The sequence below is a fragment of the Chelonia mydas genome, chromosome 3 (genome assembly GCF_015237465.2).
Source record: "Chelonia mydas isolate rCheMyd1 chromosome 3, rCheMyd1.pri.v2, whole genome shotgun sequence".
Taxonomy (NCBI): domain Eukaryota; kingdom Metazoa; phylum Chordata; order Testudines; family Cheloniidae; genus Chelonia; species Chelonia mydas.
The window spans coordinates 122680634-122691366 of record NC_057851.1 but is presented as its reverse complement, the minus strand read 5'-3'; positions in this window follow the sequence as shown (position 1 = coordinate 122691366).

The window sequence follows — 10733 nt, the reverse complement described above, 5'->3', positions numbered from 1 at the left end:
ATGGAAGAAGCAGCAGACCAGATGCATAGGGAAAGGGTAAGGAACAACCAACCAAGGGATTTTTTAAACCGCCAAATAGTAGCTACCAAATGGACACGTCACATATGAGCCCCCTTACAAAGGACCTCAAAGGCTAGTGGCAAGAGGCATTCCTAAGAATACCACTGTCTACTCTACCCCTACCACCAAATGAATGGTCAGGAGGACGACAACCCCAAATCCCTTTCTAAATTCTCTGTACAATCCTGAATACAAATAAGGCCCCATTCTACCCTCTATAACCTCAAATCTTTGTTGGCCTCTCACCACTTCTCTGCTGGGAGGGATTACAGCGTTAGTTAGTGATCGTTTATGCACCAAATATACAGGCAAGGATCTTCCACCCTTCTTGTCTCCCACTCCTTTTTTCCATTCTGCATATCAGCTCTGATCTACGCTCATAGCTGCACCATTTAACATAAGGCATGCTATTTATTTAGAGGTGCTTTTTGTTACAGGTTCAAGCTAAACTGCTATCAGCAATATTTAAACTAATACTGATGTCAGTATCTACGTACAAAGATGCACCAGTTCAGCTAAATCAGTTTAACATCATGCCTTTAATTAACCTGGGACAATTGTGTATAGCTCAGGAATCTGGTGTTTTGTGGGTGACATGCTCACTTTTAGGACTTTTCAAAGGCTGAGGATGCTTCAACTCTAAACTCCCTGGATTTCCATAAAGTCTTGGCGAACTTTCGATTGCTTTATTTTTTAAAAAAGGCTTAATTTCAAGAACTGCTCAGGTTTGTGATGCAGCATTAAATACTCCAAGGCAGTGCCTCATCCCAACTCGGTAGGTACATGGCGTATGCTCATCTCAGCTTCACAACTGAGCAACTCTCACAACGTCATATCATTGGTGGGGGTGGGGGGGGGGGGGCAGGGCAGTGAAGGAGAAGTTCAAGTAAGTTTGAAACCATCGGGGCTGGTCTGCTCTACGCAGTTAGGTCTACATAAGGCAGCTGAAGTTGATCTAGTTGTGCACGTGTCTACTCTTAAATTTGTCTCCCACCCCTGTAAGCTCCCAGTTACACTGACATTGTAATACCACCTCCCTGAGTGGCACAGAGCTATGTATGGTCTATGTACTTAGGTTGATGCAGTGCATATGTAGACTGTCCTCCAGCAGCTGTCCCACAATGCACCACACTGATTGCTCTGGTCACCAATGTGAACTCCATTACCCAGGGGTCACGGAGACCAGAAGTCCACCCATCCTTTAAAGTTCCACAAATTTTTGAAATTCTTTTTCCTGATTCCCTGACTTGCCAAGCACACTTAGCAGCTCTCCATTGTTGTGTGCAACTGCCCAGATGACCTTGCAGCTGCACGCTCCACACACTGCTCCTGCCTAGAGTACACAGGAGATATTGGATCTCCTTGGCCTGTGGGGAGAAGAGGCTGTTACAGCACAGCTCTGATCCAGCCATAGAAATTTCACCATCTATGAACAGATTGTTCAGCGGATGCAGGAGAAGGGGTATGACAGGGACCAGCAGCAGCAGCATGTGAAAACCAAGGAACTACAGCAGGTGTACCAAAAAACCAGGGAGGCCAACAATCAGCCCGATGTCGAGCCGTAGACCTGCCTCTTTCACAAAGAGCTGCGTGCTCTTGACAGAGACCCCACCACGACGCTGGACAACCAAGAGGTAGCGTTGCTATCTGCTTTTCATTCTCCTCTAGAGTTTGGTGGGGGGAGGGGTGGATGCAGAGCAGTTTGTTTAGGTACACGGGGATTCGCCTTGAATCCTCCTGAGAGATCTCGAGGAAACTTCCATGGAGGTATCTACAGTCCTCTCCCAAAAGGTTTCTAGGGAGGGCTGCCTTTTTTCTGCCGCTGCAGTAAGACACTTACCCATGCCACTCAGCAATAACTCCAGCAGACACCACTGCAGTGCACAGGCTAGCAGCAGTCGGTCCTGGGTGGCTTCTGGACAACAGCAGCAGCTGTGCTCTCTCTCTGCCTTTGTTAGCCTCAGGAGTGAGCTATCAGCTACAAATCACCACCACCTGTGGACAATGGTGCCAGTATTCCGTGCCATTGCCCTACAATCCTAGAATCATGCAACCCCGACCCCCAGCGGGCCGTACTTGCCATGGCTGGTTCTGTGACTGGCACCGTGCACAAGCAATCCCAAGCAGAAGTGATAATGTAGTGCTTAAAACTTTAGAGGAGCAAGGGGAATGAGTTTGGCATCTTAAGTTTTGCTTTCGGCAGTGAATACGCTGACAATGGAACCCTTTGTGTGTTTTATCTTCAGCTGCTGCCATTGCAGCCTTCAGGGTCTCCCCTTCTGCACCCACAGAATGCCTGAGCCAGATAGTGAGGCCCAAGAAGAGGATTTGGGATGACATGTTGAATGAGATGCTGCAAGCCAGTGCAGCATCGGATTGTGAGCACAGAGCCTGGAGGAAGAACATTGTGGATTGCCTGGAGAAGGAAAGAGTGCAGAGGAGTAAGGCCAGGAGTCCCAGCAGGAAAAGGAGAGGGAGGTGAACCAAGACATAATTGGGCTGGTCAGGCAGCAAAACACAGATGCTGCGGACTCTGGTGGACCTCCAGGTTCAACAATCCTGGGCTCGCCTCCCTCTGCAGCCCATTGAGCATTCAGTATTGAGACCTCCCTACCCCACCCTCAACATTTCATGTGGCATCACGAGCCACTGCACTACCCCTTCCACTCCACCCAGAGGGGACATTAAAGAAAGTCACAGCTTTACATACACTGACCTGTGAAAGCTATCATGGGTGTATATGTAGCTTAAAAGGACATGAATGTTCTTTCCCCTTCCTAAGTTCTGTTATCTTAATTTATTACATTTTTAATGGATTTGTTATAAAATCACACCTTTTTTGCACTGATTTTGGTATAGAATAAAATTCTATTATTGTGAACTAATCAAGATGAATTATGTTCCAAACATATGCTGCTGAATGCTCAGGAGTCCTGAAAGCAACCAACTACCTGTTACTGCATAGTGTCACACAACTCATAGGATCATCACAGACAATATCAGTAGGTGCATTGATAATGTTATATTTCTACATGTAAAGCAATCACCACAATTCCTACCAGGCCACAAAAAAGCAGGTCCAGGTGCAGCACACTACAACATCATGTGCTACTCTGGCTCACTGTTAAAATAGTCTTTCCAATCCCACTGAGTGGCATAACCCTACATTGAGCTCTTCTAATAGCCCTTGTGTCTGGCTGTTCAAATTTAGCAGACAGCCGCTCCACCTCTGCCCTCCATGCTGGCAGAACCTTTTCCCACTTTGTTTCACAGCTATTATGTAGGACACAGCAGGCAGCTACCAGAAAGCCAGTGGAATATTTTTTTCACTGAAGTCCAATCTTGTGAGTAAATGACTCCAGTGTCCCTTCCAATGACCAAAAGCGCTTTCGATTGTCATTCTGCACCTTCTGAGCTGGTAGTTGAAATATTTCCTTGGTGCTGTTGAGGGGACTGTGTACGGCTTAATGAGCAACTGGTAGGCTGGGCCCACCCAGGATCAGTATTGACATTTCAACATTCCCAATGGTAATTCCTTGGTCAAGAAAGAAAGTCCCTGCTTGCAGCTTTCTGAAAAGTTATAGAATCATAGAATATCAGGGTTGGAAGGGAATTCAGGAGGTCATCTAGTCCAACCCCTTGCTCAAAGCAGGACCAATCCCCAACTAAATCATCCCAGCCAGGGCTTTCTCAAGACTGACCTTAAAATTCTCTAAGGAAGGAGATTCCACCACCTCCTTAGGTAACCCATTCTAGTGCTTCACCACTCTCCCAGTGAAATAGTGTTTCCTTATATCCAACCTAGACCTCCCTCACTGCAACTTGAGACCATTACTCCTTGTTCTGCCATCTAGTACCACTGAGAACAGTCTAGATCCATCCTCTTTGGAACCCCCTTTCAGGTAGTTGAAAGCAGCTATCAAATCCCCCCCTCATTCTTCTCTTCTGCAGACTAAATCCCAGTTCCCTCAGCCTCTCCTCATAAATCATGTGCTCCAGCCTCCTAATCATTTTTGTTGCCCTCTGCTGGACTTTTTCCAATTTTTCCACATCCTTCTTGTAGTGGCGGGCCCAAAACTGGACACAGTACTCCAGATGAGGCCTCACCAATGCCAGATAGAGGGGAATGATCACATCCCTTGATCTGCTGGCAATGCTCCTACTTATACAGCCCAAAATTCCATTAGCCTTCTTGGCAACAAGGGCACGCTGTTGACTCATATCCAGCTTCTCGTCCACTGTAACCCCCAGGTCCTTTTCTGCAGAACTGCTGCCTAGCCACACAGTTGCTAGTCTGTAGCATTGCATGGGATTCTTCCATCCTAAGTGCAGGACTCTGCACTTGTGCTTGTTGAACCTCATCAAATTTCTTTTGACCCAATCCTCTAATTTGTCTAGGGCCCTCTGTATCCTATCCCTACCCTCCAGCGTATCTACCACTCCTCCCAGTTTAGTGTCATCTGCAAACTTGCTGAGGGTGCTATCCATGCCATCCTGCAGATCATTAATGAAGATATTGAACAAAACCGGCGCCAGGACCGACCCTTGGGGCACTCCACTTGATACCGGCTGCCAACTAGACATGGAGCCATTGATCACTATCCGTTGAGCTTGATGATCTAGCCAGCTTTCTATCCACTTTATAATCCATTCATCCAGCCCATATTACTTTAACTTGCTGGCAAGAATACTGTGGGAGACCATATCAAAAGCTTTGCTAAAGTCAAGGAATAAGATGTCCACTGCTTCCCCCTCATCCACAGAGCCAGTTATCTCATCATAGCAGGCAATTAGGTTAGTCATGCATGACTTGCCCTTGGTGAATCCATGCTGACTGTTCTGAAGCACTTAGAGGAGAAGAAAGTGATCAGGAATTGATTCCTTGAGGACCTGCTCCATGATTTTTGCAGGAACTGAGGTGAGGCTGACTTGCCTGTAGTTCCCGGATCCTCCTCCTTCCCTTTTTAAAAGATGGGCACTACATTAGCCTTTTTCCAGTCACCCGGGACCTCCCCCGATGGCCATGAGTTTTCAAAGATAATGGCCAATGGCTCTCCAATCACATCCGCCAACTCCTTTGCATCCTCGGATGCAGTGCATCTGTCCCCATGGACTTGCTCGTCCAGCTTTTCTAAATAGTCCTGAAGCACTTCTATCTCCACAGAGGGCTGGTCACCTCCTCCCCATGCTGTGCTGCCCAATGCAGTAGCCTGGGAGCTGACCTTGTTCGTGAAGACAGAAGCAAAAAAAAGCATTGAGTACATTAGTTTTTTCCACATCGTCTGTTCACTAGGTTGCCTCCCTCATTCAGTAAGGGGCCCACACTTTCCTTGACCTTCTTCTTGTTGCTAACATACCTGTAGAAACCCTTCTTGTTACAGCTAGCAAGGGATGTTAAGAGTAACTCCAAGTGTAATTTGGCCTTCCTGATTTCACTCCTGCATGCCTGAGCAATATTTTTATACTCCTCCCTGGTCATTTGTCCAATCTTCCACTTCTTGTAAGCTTCTTTTTTGTGTTTAAGATCAGCAAGGATTTCACTGTTAAACCAAGCCGGTCGCCTGCCATATTTATTATTCTTTCTTACTATTATATGTCCTTAAAGATGTGCGCATCATGCACCTTTCCTGACCAGCCCACATTGAGGTTGGTGAAGAGTCCAATAGTGACCATAACATAATAAAATTTAACGTCCCTCTGGGGGAGACAGGGAGAAAAACCACAGCAGCCGACCATGGTAGCATTTTATTTCAGAAAGGGGGACTACGCAAAAATGAAGTTAAACAGTAATTAAAAGGTACAGTGACAAAAGTGAAATCCCTGCAAGCTGTATGGAAACTTTTAAAAGACAGCATAATAGAGGCTCAATTTAAATGTTTACCCAAAATTAAAGAACATAGGAAGAGGACCAAAAAAGTGCCACCATGGCTAAACAACAGAATAAAAGATGCAGTGAGAGGCAAAAAGGCATCCTTTAAAAAGTGGAAGTTAAATCCTGTTGAGGAAAATACAAAGGAGCATAAACTCTGGCCAGTGAAGTGTAAAAATATAATTAGGAAGGCAAATAAAAAATGCGAAGAACAGCTAGCTAAAGACTCAGAAAGTAACAGCCAAAAATGTTTTGAGTACATCAGAAGCAGGAAGCCTGCTACACAAACAGTGGGGCCATTGGACGATTGAGATGTTATAGGAGCACTCAAGGAAGATAAGGCCATTGTGGAGAAACTAAATGAATTCTTTGCATTGGTCTTCATGGCTGAGGATGTGAGGGAGATTCCCAAACCTGAGCCATTCTTTTTAGGTGACAAGTCTGAGGAACTGTCCCAAATTGAGGTGTCATTAGAGGAGGTTTTGAAACAAATTGATAAACAGCAGTAAGTCATCAGGACCAGATGGTATTCACCCAAGAGTTCTGAAGCAACTCAGATGTGAAATTGCAGAAGTATTAACTGTGGTTTATAACCTATCATTTAAATCAGCTTCTGTACAGGATGACTGGAGGATAGCTAATGTGAGGCCAATTATTAAAAAAAAGTCTCCAGAGGTGATCCCAGCAATTACATCCCAGTAAGCCTAATTTTAGTACCAGGCAAATTGGTTGAAACTCTAGTAAAGAACAGAATTATTAGACACATAGATGAACACTATTTGTTGGGGGAAGAATCAACATGGTTGTTGTAAAGGGAAATCATGCCTCACCAATCTACTAGAATTCTTTCAGGGAGGTCAACAAGCATGTTCACAAGGGTATTCCAGTGGATATAGTGTACTTAGATTTTCAGAAAGCCTTTGGTAAGGTCCCTTAAATGGTCAGTTTTCAGAATGGGGAGAGGTAAATAGTGGTGTCCTCCAAGGCTAGGACCAGTACAGTTCAACATATTCATAAATGGTCTGGAAAAGGTGTAAACAGTGAGGTGGCAAAATTTGCAGATGATACAAAACTACTCAAGATAGTTAAGTCCCAAGCAGACTGCAAAGTGTTACAAGGGATCTCACAAAATGGGGTGATTTGGCAACAAAATGGCAGATGAAATTCAATGTTGATAAATGCAAAGTAACGCACATTGGAAAACATAATCCCTACTACACATATAAAATAATGGGGTCTAAATTAGCTGTTACCACTCAAGAAAGAGATCTTGGAGCCCACATCTTGAATACTGCATGCAGATGTGGTCGCCTCATCTCAAAAGAGATATACTTTAGTGGGACGAGGTAGATGAGGTAATATCTTTTATTGGACTAACTTCTGGTATGAATAAAATAAAACACCAGGAAAAGATATGACCTCACCCACCTTGTCTCTCTAATATCCTGAGGCCGACACGGCGACAACAACACGACATCCAGCTGCTTTAGCGAGTCAGTGACAGTAACTCTTAACACAGCCACAGATAGCGAAAGAGACAGAAGTGAGGGAAAGGGTGGGGGAAATTCTTGGGAGGCTGGAAAGGAGGTCTGGAAGGTCAAGGGCAGCTCTGAAATCCAGAGAAGATAAAGGTCAATATCCAAGCTGAAACGGGGAAAGACTTGGGAAGCTGAATAAAAAGGTTGTGGCAGCCCTAGAGAGACGTGATGTGAAAAGAGTGCTACGCAGAGGAAAGCTTACAGAGGATGTGGGTCAATTTATACACAGCTCACCCATCTTTTGTTAGTTTCTTTATCCATGGTCTTATGTGAGGGTCAGTTTATATGTCAGTGTATGTGGTAGTCACTCACAGTGCATGATGCTGCATTTAAAAATAAGTTTGAGCTCTTATGCGGCTGTGTGATGTGGCTCATTACACACGGCAGTCCTCAAACACTGACACATTCATATCAGATTTATTAGAAGGGTGCACAATGTTATAGGTAACATATTTTCTATGGTTAAAGCACTTTGCTCACATTCAGTGACCAACCTTGCCTTATACACTTGACTTTCCGGTGACTGTGTTGCCTGCGTAGCCTATAGGAGGGTCAGGAAACCAAACGTTCAGGTAACTTGTTAGCTACTAAAACAAAACTGTTTTACAAATGTGACTAGTGGTGAGAGTGGGGAACCAGGAGACAGAACCCAGAATGCCTGTTCCTAGCTCTGTGAGGCAGGTCACCTAACCTCTCCGTGACTCAGTTTCTCCAATTGTTAGATGTGGCTGTTTGAGGACTAATCGGCTAATCTTTTTAAATGTTTTGAGATCTTTGGCTGAAGACACAATGGAAGTACAGGGTATTATTAATTATTATCATTGTGCTATTTAATAATAGAAAGAATAGATCAAAGGTATTGGTAGTAAGAACAGGAGTACTTGTGGCACCTTATGCTCAAATAAATTGGTTAGTCTCCAAGGTGCCACAAGTCCTCCTGTTCTTTTTGCGGATACAGACTAACACGGCTGCTACTCTGAAACCTGTCACTATGCAAGGTATTGGTAGTGAAACTGTTGAAATTACAGATGACCTGCACTTTAGAACAACATTTGAAGCCTACTGAGGAGGTTTGTGATACCAGCCTTATCATCTGTCATGTCTTTCCTTAGGTCCATTCCACTGCATTTAATGGGTTTTCAAAACACAACAGACTTGCCCTTAAAATTCCTGTTCATCTGTCCAATTGAGTCTCTCTAGGATCAGATTAACTACAAAGATAAAAAAGTGTCCATGTACCACTCTAGTGCCTCTGTAGTGTTTTAAGTGTTCACACAGCCTGAGTGATAGAGAAGTTGTTCTCTGCCAGAGAGCTCTCGCACTGATGTAATTAATCCACCCCCACTGAGCGGTGGAAGTAGCTCTCCCGCCGACATAGCACTGTGCACACTGCCACTTACATTGGTATAACTTACGTTGCTCAGGTGGTGGCTAATTCACACCCCTGAGCAACATAAAAGTTATACCAACATAAGTGGCAGTGTGGACATGGCCTTAGTGACAATAGAGTGTCTGCTGGCTGTTTAGTATGGGAGGGTGTGGCAAACTGGGAAATAGCTGTATTTTTTATTATTATTTTTTACAAATATGGTGCATGCCTCTGTGTGTTTGTTTATGGTGCATTACTGGCTATGGAGTTAGATCAAAATGGGTTGTTCAAGGAACCAAGCTGGAAAGGAAACATCAAATGCCTTTCCTAGATAAAGAGAATCCCAACAAGTGCTCCAACATGATGGCCAAGTTAACAGCCATGAAGAGATGACTCCTCGGGCCCCAACCCGGCTGACAAGAAAAAGATCAAAGGAAACGCTGAAACATTACAGGACCCTGGGCTTAGAAAAGGGTGGGGATTGAGTCAGTGACCAGAGACTGCCCAGGAAGTGACAGCAAGAGCTGACAGGCTGGCCTGGGGGCATGCAGAGCATGCTGCGAGCAGCAAAGTCTGTTTCGTCCAGCCAGAGATGCGTGTTAGCTGGCTTGAGCAGAACCTACAAAACTGGCAAAGAAAGAGTAAGATGTAGGTAAGACCCGGGCACACAGGCCTTTTATTGTTTTGTCTTTTGCTCCCCATGCTTTGCATCTTTGGTGAATGAATAATGCTTTGTTCCGAAGAAGCTGTTTTTGAGTCGCTTTAATCACCTCGCTGGTCACAGTCTCCAGAGTGAAAGGACTTACAAAGGCCAAACAGTTGCATTAATATGGTTGTAAAATGGGGGGCTGGACACACTCGGAGACGCAGTTCCAGGTGGTTGCGCCCCCGGGTGCTACTCAGAGGTGCGGGAAGCCAGGTCTGGCACCTGCAGGGTACACTGAAGAGGGACTAAAGGAGTACAAAGTGCAGTTCACCCTATAACGAGGACAGAGGGCCTGTAGGACTGGGGATTCTCTAGTTTGCATAGAACCAGCTCAGCTCCCAGAGTCATCTCCAGCTCTGGGCTAGCTACAAGTAACCATGTTATTACACAACTATATGAGTCAGGCTGCATCCTTTTTTTATTTTCAAAGACCACATATAACAAACCACAATGGGAGAGGAGCAGTGTGAAAGAAAAGCGTTCTGCAAGATTTCCTGTTCCATGATGCTTGTGCAGTTGGCCTACATTTGTGACCCCATTTTACATTCAGGTTTGTTACTTACAGTCCAAAGCTATGTTCCTTTGGCTCAAATATGCATTGTACCTTGCTCCTTGGGGAGAAGTGGGGATCAATCTGTGCTGGATAAAGAGCCAACATTCTGTTGGGTGACAAGAAAGGGTCAGGCTGGATACCTCCTCTCCTTATTCCCCCAAATGTAGCTTGCCTTATAAATATCACGCAGCCCTGAATCTGAAACAAGCACCACTCTAATCTGAATCACAGCACAACCATCCTACGCCGGCACAGTGAGGGGAGGGAGAGGAGACAAAGGGGCCATTCCCTCTCCAGTACACTTAAGAAAGAGGCAACTGTAATTTAGCAGCTTGTGCAGCCAAAGTCCAAAGGTAGGGGGAGTTGGTTAGTGCTGCCTCTGATGTCAAACAGTCGAAGGGGGCATCTCCATGGTTCGACCCCTGTTAACCAAACGCTAGCCTTACAAGGCAGGGCTGGGGTTGGGTTGGAGAACAAGCTACACCTGTATAGTAATTGCTGCAGGAAACCATGCGACCCTTGAACCCAAGGCAACTGTGCCTTAGACTATGTCTACACTGCTACTGGGAGGTGTGAAGCTAGCATACTAAAAATAGTGTAGCTGCAGTGGCCTAGGCTAGCTACCAGGGTCCAAGCTT